The sequence below is a fragment of the Rhinopithecus bieti genome, unplaced genomic scaffold, assembly GCF_001698545.2.
Source record: "Rhinopithecus bieti isolate Rb0 unplaced genomic scaffold, ASM169854v2 scaffold_12086, whole genome shotgun sequence".
Lineage (NCBI taxonomy): Eukaryota > Metazoa > Chordata > Mammalia > Primates > Cercopithecidae > Rhinopithecus > Rhinopithecus bieti.
Genome location: NW_016807466.1, coordinates 1,798,246 through 1,811,790, shown reverse-complemented (window position 1 = coordinate 1,811,790; position 13,545 = coordinate 1,798,246). Strand labels below are relative to the sequence as shown.

The window sequence follows — 13,545 nt, the reverse complement described above, 5'->3', positions numbered from 1 at the left end:
TTTTTTTTTTTTTTAAATATCTCCTTGGTAGATCTCTAGTCAGAAAACAACTAGATTTCCTTCCTCTCCTCTCCCCCCATCACTTGGGAATTTACTAATTTCTCAGCAGAACAGCATTCTTGCTTTTTGGACTTAATTTTAGAAATAAAGCTGCTCTTATTCTTCATTTAAAATTGGTCCGGGATAAACCTACTTCTATAGAAGAATACTTGTCCAGGGGCCAAATATGTGACAACCTCACCTGTAAGATGGGTGGAGAATGGAGAACCAAGGTCTCAAAGGACATGAAAAGAGTTCTGAGCAAAGATATTAAAACATTCATGAAATAAACCCTTTCAGAGAGCCTGATGGGTCTTCACTCACATCCTGTTAACCTTTATGTTACACATGATCCTAACAGTTGTAAAAAGCTGAGTTTCCAGTGAGTAAAGGAGCAGAAGCTTGAACCTGTGTGTAAGGCAAACTCAGGTTAGCAGATGATGCTGCAGGACAGTGAGGGAGGAGAACAACTCAAAAAGTAAATTCCAGACTAGATCCAGTTCAAATATTGTTTTATTTATGTATTTCATAGTTTTTAGAGACGGTCTCACTCTGTCACCCAGGCTGGTGTGCAGTGACATGATCGCAGCTCACTGCAGCTTCGAACTCTTGGGCCCAAGTGATCCTCCCACCTCAGCCTCCCAAGTAGCTGGGACTATAGGCACACACCACCACACCTGGCTCCTTTTTAAGTTTTTTTTTTTTTTTTTTTTTGAGATGGCATCTTGCTCTGTTGCGAGGCTGGAGTGCAGTGGCACAATCTCAGCTCACTGCAACCTTCGACTCCCTGGTTGAAGGGATTCTCCTGCCTCTGCCTCCCTAGTAGCTGGGATTATAGGCACGCACCACCACACCCAGCTAATTTTTGTATTTTTAGTAGAGACCGGGTTTCACCATGTTGACCAGGCTGGTCTCGATCTCCTGACCTTGTGATCCGCCCACCTCGGCCTCCCAAACTGCTGGGATTACAGGCATGAGCCACCGCACCCGGCCTTAAGTTCTTTTCATAGAGACAGGGTCTTGCTATGTTACCCAGCCTAGTCTTGAACTCCTGACCTCAAGTAATCTTCCTGTCTTGACATCCAAATATGATTTTATTATGATGCCTTCACTGATATATGTTCTTTGAATTTCTGTAACATTTTGTCTTCCCTAGTTGGTTGTCACCCGTTTTCTAATGCAGCAGTTATTCATGTAGCACATATTTACATCTCCCCTACCAGATGATTGTTAGAGCCAGAACATACCCAGTTGTGCCTAGTATAGTACCTGCCACACAGTAGGTGCATCAGTAAGTTGTTATTGAAGATGGAAAACTAAAACACATCACATCATATGGGCATGGTAGGGTTCCAAAGCATTTGGGGCAGAAAAGATAATTCTGATATTTACTCTTTAGAATTAATTTTTATGAAAGTTATGAAATCTGAAATCTCACCTCTCCGTAGGCTTTTGACAGGTGTTCACAGATCTCATTTTCTTCTTAAGCCTATCAGTTTTTAATAATCACTTTTAAGGAGGCCTTTTATTAATGTTTGGTCTGATTTGCAAACTTAGTTAATTAAACTCCTTTAAACATTTTAAGCTACATTTGTAAAGGAAATCGAACTTATTAAATTTATAAGTACTCAATTGCCTGGCTCAACAAACAAGCCTCTTAGAGCACTTGAGCAATTCTTATAAGTCTAATTAGGCTTATAAGTATGCTACACCTTATGGTCTTCTAAGTTTTCTTGTACAGTATATTTGACCTTACTGAGATTTTGACTTCAAATCAAAATCTAAGTTGATTATTTAATGCCACATTTTAAGTTAAGGTCTCAAGGCTCGTCTGTTATTCTAATGGGCAGATTCTCTTAATTGTTATAAATATTTGAAATACTCTGTTTGAAATACAGTGAGTATTTCAGATAGTTCAAACAATTGATACATTGATCTGCATTGATATGTTGATCTGCATTGATTTCTTGTTTAAGGAATTCATTCTACAGACTTGATTTCCTTAAGCATTTCTCTGCTTTATTCTAAATGTTCCTGGGCTTAAAAGATGCTCACACCAATTGTCCAAGCATGGAAAGACCTGCTTCCCGTGAGGACACCTCTCCCCCTGACTTCCACACCTTAGGGATCTTTGGGAAACGTCTCTTCCCCAGCAACCAGCGCCGCACCCGGCCTGCCTCTCACCCTCGACTGCCCAGTGGGAGAATCACCATAAATTCCAAATCAGATGCTTTCTGAAAGGGACCTAGCAGGGGCTTCTGGCAACTTTGAGAAGGAAAATCTGAGCAATTGGAGGCTGCCCAGGAGTGCAGTTCAGTTCTCAGGATTTTTAATTCTTCTTCACCCTGAGGAAGCTCACAAAGATGGTCAAGCAGGCCCCTTCTCACCTGAAATGTGGGAAGTGATCAGCAACCTGTACCCTGGGCGGTGTCCCAGGAGAACCTGCGCCTGGCCTTTGTGGTGACCTTTGCTGTGGGAAAGGGGAGGCAGGAGGCCATGGGGTCTGGCCCTAAAACCACAGCCTGTGGTCTGCATCTGCCCACCCAGGGACTAGTGCTCTTCCCACTGGTAGCCGACATCAGGACCACTCAACACAGCCTCACCAGCTTCCCTTCCACCCTCGGCCTCCCATCCTCGTAGATTTGGCGTTATAGCAGCTGAACTCAACTTGTGCCTCAGTCACAAGCCTCACGGTCATTCAGATTGCAGGAAATAACAGACCAGTAAGTAGATCTGGCTCTCCAGTTCACATTTTATAAAACTGAGCCCAGGCCAGCTGCGGTGGCTCACACCTGTAATCCCAGCACTTTGGGAGGCCAGGGCAGGAGTATTGCTTGAGCCCAGGGGTTCAAGACCAGCCTAGGCAACATAGTGAGACCCTGTCTCTATTTAAAGAGAAAAAAAATTGAGGCCAAATTGTTTCTTATCCTACAGAAACACTAAAGGCAGTTTCCATAATTCAGATACTCTCAGCAAAACTTTTGCCACCAATTATTTCCTTTTCCTTTTTTTTTTTTTTTTTTTAAGAAAGGGTAGAGGGAAATAGGAGAGAAGAGCAAAGAAAATGATGTTTATTTCACTAAAGAAACCATCAGTTGTGTCATCCCAGGTAGTTTTGGGCTTCGCCTTCCTAGGTGAATTTGGGTGGGAAGGTGGGGCTGCCTTCCCAGCTTGCTGAGATATCTCGGTGACCAACAGGTGTCCTCTGAGCTCGGCTGGGTATCTGTGCCCCTGACCCATGGACTGAGCTCCTTTGTATAGTCATTTTCTGAATGAGGCCACAAAATAAAGAGGCAGATTTCATGTGGCCCACATTCCTTAGATTCATGGTAAACATTTCAGATTTCTCTGTCCACTTGCATTAGTCTACGTCCCCTGCCCTCTAGCTGTCACTAGAGTGGAATTTACATTTTTTTGTATCTTAATATATGTAAATGTCTTTCCATTAGAGTCCAAAGGCCTTGAAACTCTGTGGGATTGTGCATAATTTTCACATATTTCCTGTCTTGGGGGAGCAGGCAACGCTCACAGATGTTCAAATGAGCTAGTATACTCCCAGCTTCAGTTGACTCTGTGCAGAGCTCCCAAGCCCCATAGCGGGCATATGCAGGGTACCTCCCAGGTGACATCAACTCTGGAGAGCTCCGTGTGCCACAGCAATACCCAGTGATGGGTTTCCATGGTGACAACTAAGTTCTCAAGAAAAAATTGTGTAGACAGGGAAGTTGGTGTACGATGTGATTTTTTAATTTTGTTAAAATATTTCAAATAAAAAATGATATTTCAAGAGGTGATGCTTCTTGTATTGGAAAATTCTGTTAGTGGGAATACTTTACTTCCCAGCTGTGTCACTGAGAGAGATCTCGCTGCACAAGACAGACAGTGGCGAAAGTCTGACAAAGGCTTTTGATCCAGTGAGGAAGTTGGTAACATCAAGTTCTTTATGACTGTGTTGAAGAAAAATCAGAATAATACAGTTTGGTTATCCTTTATTTGTTAGAAAATGTTAAGGGATTTGCAAGGCTTTCTGGCTTTTGCTTCACATATCACAAATCTGACTGTAACCAAAGGGAAAGGTTATATATAATATGGCATAGTGAATAATGCATGGGGAGTGATAACAGACTTTAAAAGAGAGAAAGAAAAGAAGATGGCTTTTAAGTACAGTATGGCATTTCCTTTTCTGCTGTGGGATACATGATACAGTGCTCTGTGGTGTGCAAAATGTTATTGGTTGTCATAGCAATAGAACACCATCCCAGAGAAAGGAGGAAACACTTCGCTGGAATAGAACTACCATTATAAGAAAATAATCATTGTTACCACTGTGTTTACTGTCAAATAATAAAATCCACGCCACCTTTAGTGGTAATTCTGAGTGGCCCTGACACCGCACTAGGGCTTGTATTACACACACAGGCTTCTGCCTTCGTTTGAGGATTTTGTAACTATTGCCTCTGCTGCCTGTTGGTGTAAAAATAGGTTCTGTTTTTAATGCATCCCTGAACTCACTTTCAGCTACCGGCCTGATTCCATAAGCTTCAGGGTTTGAACACCTTCTCCATAGAGTGCTGTAATTAATCTTTATGTTTTTCCTTGCTGTCAGAGTTGCCTCCCCTTGGTCATTTTTCAGTCATCGTTCTATCACGTTAGCCTGTGTAGTAGAACTGCCTCACCTGGATCTATTCTTTGCTTTCTGTTGGTTCTCAGGGCATTCTTCTGGCCATCTTTCAAAGCATGTATTAATACTTGGGTACAATTGAGAAATTCCTCTGATAGGACCACTGATGTTCAGTTGCCTAGCAGGTTAGCTCTGGAGAGATGCTGGGGGACCAAGGACAGGGTACCATCTGGGTCCAGATCAGACATCTTTGCACAGTCATGGCCATATCTCTCTTCCTGATCCAGCCCACGAATACACATTCTTGACCCCGTGTGGTGTACAGTAGGTAGTATAAAGTAGGTAGAATGGAAAGAGCCGTGTGTATTCGCAGCCTATAAGAATCAATCATACCACCTGCACACAGCTTGCATTGCAGGTCCTGAAAATGGTGGTGCTTTAGTTGTGTCATTTAGATCTGAGGATGGTGCAGCACTACTCAGTGCTGTGTGCCAGCTACTCTTGTACATGCTTTCTGCATGCCAGCTCGTTTAATCCTCAGCCCATTTTACAGATAAGAAAACTGGAACACAAAGAGGTTAAGTATCTTGACTGTGGTCACACTGCTGGTGAGTACTGGAGCTGGGATTTGAACCCATGCCACCTGAATCCAGAGCCTGCATCCTCAACTGCTCTGCCACTTTCCATGGTCTGACTTGGAACCAAGGGAGGCCGCAAATGAATCCAAAGCGTGTGGCTTCTCTGGGAGAACTGCTGGACCTCGCAAGAGGAAGAAAAAAATGTGATGAGAAGAAAGGAGGAGGAAGGTGTGGCTTGCAAAAAGCATAGCAAAACAGAGCAAAACAAATAAAAAGTTCTGCTCATCAGTTGATATCAATATGGAATTATATACATCATTATAATTTTTAAAAATTGTAAACTGCAGACTGATGATTAGTTTTGTAAGTGGCAAGGATCCTGCCTGAGACTTCCCTCTAACAGCTTCTGGCAAACCTAGCCCAGTGATACCTCAGCACTACCTCCCAGCAATCTCAGGGGTGCTGCTGGATACATATCCTATTGTTCAAAAGGAATATCCAACCAACACAGCTTTAATGACAACTGTAACAGTAGCTAACGTTCATTGGCAATGCCTACAAACCAGGCACTGTTCTTAAGGGCTTTGCATGTATCAACTTGTTTGTAAGAGAAGGGGATGCTATTATCATATTTTCGAGGTGAAGAAACTGAGGCATAGAGCAGTTATGTCAACTTACCCCAAGTTGTACCCCCAGTACGTGGTAAGAGTCACAGCCATCTGCTCACCAGATGTTTGATGACAGCCCACTGCATGTGGTGCCGTGTTCCCAGGGAACATGGGCTAAGGAAAGACAAGGCGCTTTCCTCGTGAGGCTGACATTCATGGGAACGTGTGTGCAAACACAAAGTTAGAAGCTCTGAGCATCTCCAATAACGCCTCTATTAGTCCGTTTTCACACTGCTATAAAGACATACCTGAGACTGGGTAATTTATAAAGAAAGGAGGTTTAATTGACTCACAGTTCCACATGGCTGGGGAGGTTTCAGGAAACTTACAATGGTGGCAGAAGGCAAAGGGAAAGCAAGGCACGTCTTACATGGAAGCAGGAGAGAGAGAGAAGGGGAAGTGCCACACTTTTAAACCATCAGATCTCATGAGAACTCACTGTCACGAGATGGGGACATCCACCCCCATGATCCAATCACTTCCCACCGCATCCCTCCCCTGACACGTGGGGATTACAATTTGACATGAGATTTGGGTGGGGATATAGAGCCAAACCATATCAGTGCCTGTCAAGTATTAAGCAGGAATTTCTTAGAGGAAGAAGGGGGTTGACAAAGATGCAGGATTGAGAATAACTGAATGTTAAATCAAAGGAGAAATTAAGAATAAATGAGCTTTGCTTATGGAAGACCTTGGAAGCTTAGGGAAAGTCTTAGTGGGTGCTGAATTGGGAATAGAGTTTGTGTATAGAAACAAAGGCTTGCTTCATTGGTTCCTAATGCCACAAAACATACAATAGAAGTAGGATCATAATGGTGACTGTTCAGTCCATACCTCTCCTTTCACAGATGAGGAAAGCAAGACCCAGAAAGTCTCTTGAGTCACTTTTCCTAGAAAAGCAGCCCCACATGTACACAGCCAGACATGTGCAAGGAGGCTCACTACAGCATTCTTTATAAAAGCCAAAAATTGGAAACAATCTAAAATGTTCATGACCAGGAAATGTTAAATAGATTGAATTTCAGCAATGAAAAGGCATGAGCCGTATCTCTCAGTTCCCCAGATGAACAGAAGACAAAACTTATCATTGAATGAAAAAAGCAAGCTGTAGGACAATGTATACGTTTGTCTTCACTTATGTAAAACACACGCAAACTTAACACTAAATCGTTTTGAAAGACACAGATGCTCATCTGCACAGAAAAAGCTCTGGGCAGGTACACACCAAGCTTGTAAGGAAGGTTACCTTGAGGGAAGGGGCAAGGGAATAGGATGGGGTGACCTCTTTTGTGATGACCTAAGTTTTAAAATAAGCACTTGTAGTCTTGTATTAATCTTGTGATTAATTAAAAATCGTATGATTAAAAAGGAATGGCCCATTGACTTGTCCGATTATAGTCATTGAATTAATTGAAAAGGCAAGTCTAGGGCCAGTCAAGTCTTCTGGCTCCCAGTCCCCACCCAAACACCCAAATATTACACAGATAGGTGCAGAGAGGGGCCCAGGGGAATTGAGGGCTTTGTAACCAGCAGTAGATTGCCAAGGAATCCCAGGAACCATAAAAATGTCAGTGAGTGAAACTGGGTTTTGCTAAATGAGTATGTGTTTTTCAAAAAAGATTCCGATTTCTAATGGCATTAGTATTCTAAGCAGCTGAATCCCAGGCTGGAAAAAGGTACAAATGATGATTGCTCATTAGCAAATAGAATACAGATGTTCGGTTCATTTTGCCTGAGTGCACCAGCACCTCGGGGAGCCAGCAGCGTAGCGAGCCAGGCCCAGCAGCAGTGCTGCAGGCTCAGCCCTGGGGAGGGCTCCCGCAAACAGGAGGGAAGTGGGTCACTGCAAAGCTGGCGGGGACTGGACTTTGCTCCTTCCATTTGGTACTTTGTTGGGACCCATGGGTGGGCACGGGAAGCTAACATTTCCAAAGGAACTACCAAGACCATTTTAAATATGATGTTGAATTGTACTTTTTAAGAAGATTTAATTCGTCACCACCTATAGGGTGCATGGTCCCCTTTGGAGAGGAAATTGAAGCTCAGAGAAGTGAAGTGGCTTGCCCAAAGGCACACAGCAACTGAATGAAATGGCGAATTAGAACCCAGATGTGTTTGACTCCAGGACTCTGAGTATTTGGCACTCTTCTTACTAGCAGCTAGGCGTGTCTGAGGCAAAGAACACATAAAAACATTTTGAGGCCAGGCGCGATGGCTCATGCCTGTAATCCCAGCACTTTGGGAGGCCAAGGCGGAAGGATTGCTTGAACCCAGGAGTTCAAGACCAGCTTGGGCAACATAGACCCCATCTCTACCAAAAGGTAAAAAACAGCCATGTGTGGTGGCAGGTACCTGTAGTCCCAGCTACTTGGGAGGCTGCAACAGGAGGATTGCTTGTACCCAGGAGGTCAAGGCTGCAGTGAGCTATGATCGCACCACTGCACTCCAACCTGGATGACAGAGTGAGACCCTGTCTCAAAAACAAACACAAAAAATTTTGAGATGTCACACTCTTGTCATTTTCCTAAAACAACTGTTTCTTTTTTGAGCAGCTTCCAGATTTACATACCCCATTTACCCAGGATCCTCCTAAAACAGAAATTAAAAAGTTATCTTCAACAGAATCAGCCCAGCATAGGGCCAGGCTGGGGGAAGGGCAGATACAGAGAATAACAAGATGCCATTTCCACACTCCTTGCCTTCAAGAAGCATCTGGCCTGGTCATAGGGTAATAAAAATGGAAAATCAGATGGCTGTGGAAGGTTTTGATGACAACCACACACAGCAGGGAGCGATGAGAATTGCGGATTGTGGAAGGTGGATTTTCGTTAAGGGGTAGGAACGGTTTTCTTCGGAAGAAAGTCTGGGGAAGTGATTCTAGATGGGTGGTGTCATGGATGAAACCGTCTAAGACCAAAACTGACCTGAGGTCAGTGAGAACCTGGCCGGGGGACATTTGGTTCAGCGAGGGCCACAAGCCATTGGGTTTTGAATGCTAGAGAGCAGAGTCCATCTTGAAGGATGGAGAAGAACCCACAGAAGCTTAGAAGGAAAGCAGGGCCTGAGTGTGGTCCCATGAGGAGAGTGGGATAGCAGGGAGGGAGACTGAGGCAGGGAGACCTGTTGGAAGGTAGTTCCAGAGGTTCTCGTACTAAATGTTGGGCACACGGGTTAGGGTATGGGGCAGTGGCTTAGATGCATTCTAAATGCATCTATGCTATGATTGTGTTATAGACTCCTTACCTACCAGACATTTTCCCCTTTGACCTATGCCTTACAGACGATTCTGCCTTGGGTAAAGTTTGGGGTTTTGTGTTTATCTGTTTTTTTCTTTTTTATCAAGCAGGGATGATGGAAAGTTTGTACCTGATTAGAGCATAAAGCCTTTTATTGCTGGAATGATTCTTCCTTGAGCTACCTCCTCCCTCCCCGCCCCCCACCCTACACCTGTGTGCCTGTCCACAGGAAGTCCTCTGTGAATGCCTGTTAACCAACTTTCCTATGACTGGGATACATCAGCCTAGGCACCTGTAGCCCCATAGGACACTGGACTGCTCGCCTTAACTCTTTGCTTCTGGGCACAAATGGTCACTTCTGACTTGTGATGAGAAAAGGTAGGCATTCCTCTAGAACAACACTCAGTAAATCAATATACTTTATCAGGGGATTACTGAGGTTTTTTTCTTAAGAATATGCTGGCTTGTTTTTAAGGTGAGATGAAGAGTTTTAGATACAAGGAGCCATTTCATTATTCCATCATCTGCCCAGCTGTTAAGATTTTAAGACAGCAAGTCATCAAATTTTTCAGCTGTCTTGCCGCCGCCGCCGCCAGACGCAGGAATGTTGCTGTAGGTCTCTTGGGCCAACAAATTCTCCTGACTGCCACACTGCAGAAATTGCACAGAAGAGCCACTTTTCTTCTGCATTTCATCTGATAGGGATACACAACTGGAGACATGCCATATGAAAAACAAAACCAGCTTCCAGAAACAACTGACTCTGACTTTTGTTCTAAAGACTGAAAGTTTTTCTGCCACTTTGACCAAGTCCCCACCTTCTTTAAATGGGTAGAATTCAGTGTGGTCAGATACATTTTGCCCCAGGGGTATAAAATTAATTTAGAAATGACATTTTAAATAGTGGAAGCCTTTTATATAATGATGTGGAAATTGTTCTGCTTTTGAAAATCAAAATCAAACATGAAACAGTATGTCTCTCTGTAAAGAAGTCAGATATCTTGCTGGGATATTACTTTGGCTTTCTGACAAAAAAAAAAAAATTCTCTATTCTCCTCTGAAGAAATGAAGCAAAAATGATATTTGAGGAAGGAGGAGGGGATTGTGATTGTTTTATTGAGACTAGAAGTCAGATTTGCAAAGTAGCACTTCTTTTTTTTTAACTCTAACCCAGACAAAAAAAAATGTTGGGTTCCTTCCCCAAATAGAATCTCTAAACTGTATCTAATGAAAGCTTGAATAACTAGTTTGGATTTTAAAAGAGAGAAGACCCTGCCCATTGCTGACTGCAGTTTAATTATATAATAAACCAACCAAGCCTGTTTTTTTCTGGTTTAGACGCCTTGCAAAATATTTTCCATAAAATATACTACCCTCGCCTCATGTACCTTCTCCCCTTTCTTGTTAACCATCTGATGGCAAATTCTTTTAATTCTGCTTATTTAAAGCACTTGGCTTGCCTCACCTTACCCAGTAATAGTTTTACAGTCAGAAGCAGCATCTGGCCCGATGATAAGAATCAGAAAATGGAATTGTATTACTCCCAAGGAGCTAGTTGTAGCCTGTGCTTTTTCTTTCAAGAAAATACTCTGCTTAGATAGAAGGCATTCACATTACACGGCCCCCACTGGGCTGAGAAAAAAACAGTCTGACAAAGTGCAGAAAATATAGTTAGCTCCCTCCAAGTCGAACCACTTCCAGGATCGATGCCAGTGAAAGGAAACTTGGCTAGGGTGGGTCAGCGTGAAGTGTCGGCCCTGGAAAAGGGTCCCTTTCCATCTCTGCCTCTTTTCACAGCCGTAATTGAGTGAAGACTATCACCAACTTGACTTACAAAAGCTGCTGTTTGCTTCTTCCTTGTGCCCCAAAGTAAACAAAATAGGCAGGTTCCCGATTTGGAGTGAGCGGCTCGGAGCCCAGGCCTTTGTTTGCTGTTAAGTTGTCGGGGCAGCAGAGCAAATAGATGTGAAGAGATTAACCAAACAAGAAGGCCTGGCAAGGGTGACCCTTTCTGTCCAGCCAAGGGAGTGCAGTCATCCGCACAGTGCAGAAGGCAGAAGACCTGGTCTCTAGTAGGGACTTGCACGTACAAACCTGGTCCTCTTTCGACATCGGAAGGAGCTAAGGACGACGGAGCTTGCTTCACAGATGATAGAATCCATTTTAGAGATTTAGTCCAACCCCCTTCTTTTACACATAAGGAAACAGTGGCCATCCATGCTAAGAAACCTACCTAAGCTGGTTGGTGGGTATTTTTAAAAAACAAACAAACAAACAAAAAAGATATATCATCAAAGGTGAGAGAGAATGCACACTGAATTATTTGTTCATCTTTGGGAACTTGGTAACTTCTTCCAGAACATTTTGCCACTTTTTTTGTTGGCATATTGCCCCAAGAGACTTAGTTTTTAAACTCTTTAAAGATCTGTGAGAAAACTCATTGAGTAAAGACCCACATGTCAACAATGTACATGTAGTATTATCTTTGTTACTGTTACAGTGAGTATAAAATTTAGAAGACATAATAGCTTAGTAAATTATTAGGTATAGCCTTAAGGAACTGCACCACAATTTTTGACATTGCGTGCCTTATTTAAGAAACATAGTTGTCAAATTTCCTCTAGGGTGGGGACAGTCTTCCTGCCTCCCCCAGGACAAATGGAAAACGGCCTTATTTATTACCTCTCTTCAGTATTTTCCACACAGGGTGGGCTAGAAGGCTCATGTCCTCAAACCAGTGGCTAGCCAAAACAAATATTTAAGTTTTACTTACCTATATATTTCACCTATCTCCCAAAAAAGAGAGGTGACTTATAATGATGCAAGTGCAAGAAACAATGGAATCAACCATCCTTAAGGTAGGGTTTTGAAACAGTAGCTATATGGGAAGAAAAGGGGAGAGAGGGACAGTCACTCTGCAGAGTCTAAGGAAACTAGAGTGACCGATTCACAACCCATCTTCGAGTTTCCTAGCAGCAAAGGCAAAAAGAAATGTGGTACACACAGCTCTTATTTCTAGTAGAAGCACACATACCAGTGAAGTGCCTGCCTTTAAGGATGAGCCCCTGTCTTGGGGCTTTCGATGAGTAAGGTAAGAAATGTCTTTAACAGAATTTAATGATAGTTACGGAGGTTCCACAGATACCCTTTTCTTATGAGGCCCTTGGTGAAAGGCAGGGATTCAGATCTGAACTGAGGTTGTCTCAAGGCAATGCTGTATGGAAGGCTGGGGGACAGATGGGCAGCAGGTGTGTGGTCACATTCTGTCCATCTGCTCTGACACTTCCCTGTGCCTGAGAAGGATGCTGAACGGGGAGGCCTTATCTGGCAGCCAGGAGCATGCCCTGATAGCATCTCTATGTCCAAAAAACAAAACAAAAAAAAAAAAAAAAAAAAAAAAAAAAAAGGAGATTCCCCCTCCCTCCACTAACCCTGTAAAACCGCAGAGGCCTGGTCCACCTTTGAGTGTCTTCTTGAAATTGTCAACTTAAAAGGTGGGAGTTTTTTTATAATGTATCTCTTTAGCAACAGAGAGCTGCAGAAAGTAACTGTTCCTTAGCTGTTTCAAACCTGATCCTCATTAAACCAGCAGAGCCCTCCTGGAGGCAGACAGCTCTTTGGGCCCTCCAGACATGGAGGATTTTAATGATGTACCTGGTTCTGTGGTCTGGGATACAGAAGTGATAAGTACTTTAAGGGGTTGAGGCAGAAAGGGAGGCCATACAAATAATTAAGTATTTACAAAATGGTTGGAAGGGCCAAAGGCGGGGTACCCGGGCCGGCCTTTCAGAAATGGTTTCCAGAGTCCTAAGGAGCCAGCCACCAGGCAGGCTGCCATCGCCAGATCTGTATGGTCAGTAACACACCTCGTGGCTGTGATCCAGAGCCCACTGCCACCCCTGCAACTGGCTCTCGACACCCAGGCACTGGAGAATGGACACGGGGAGGTCACAGCAGGAAACCCCAGCCTTTCCGCAGCACCGCGAGCCGCTCACACGGCCAAAGGGGGCCTCACCTCACCTCAGCCTGACGTCATCCAATTGGCAGAACCGAATTTACACCCAGAACCCCAGCTGCAAGGAAATCTGGAAGATGAAGACTGTGGCTTCCCAACCTGCGCAGTTGGAAGAAGCAATCCACAGTGCCCCCGACACACGATTGTGAATCGTGAGATTCTGATAACACTGGCCAAAGAATATGTCTTATTATATTCTAGCTGCCATCACAAAATACCACAGACTGGGTGGCTTAAACAACAGAAATGTATTTTCTCACAGTTCTGGAGTCTGGAAGACCAGGATCAAGGTCCAGCAGGGTGTGGTTTCTGGTGTACAGATTTTCACCTCTGGCTGCGTCATCACCTACCCTTTTTTTCTGTGCTTGTGTGGAGAGGGAAGAGGAGA

The 13,545-nt window shown here is 43.7% G+C and overlaps 1 protein-coding gene across 1 annotated transcript in view; it reads left to right on the top strand.

Annotated features, from left to right (window-relative positions):
- Positions 1-13,545, top strand: part of FOXN3 (forkhead box N3) — a 479,473-nt gene that overhangs the window by 408,630 nt on the left and 57,298 nt on the right. The gene's annotated exons all lie outside the window — the stretch shown is intronic.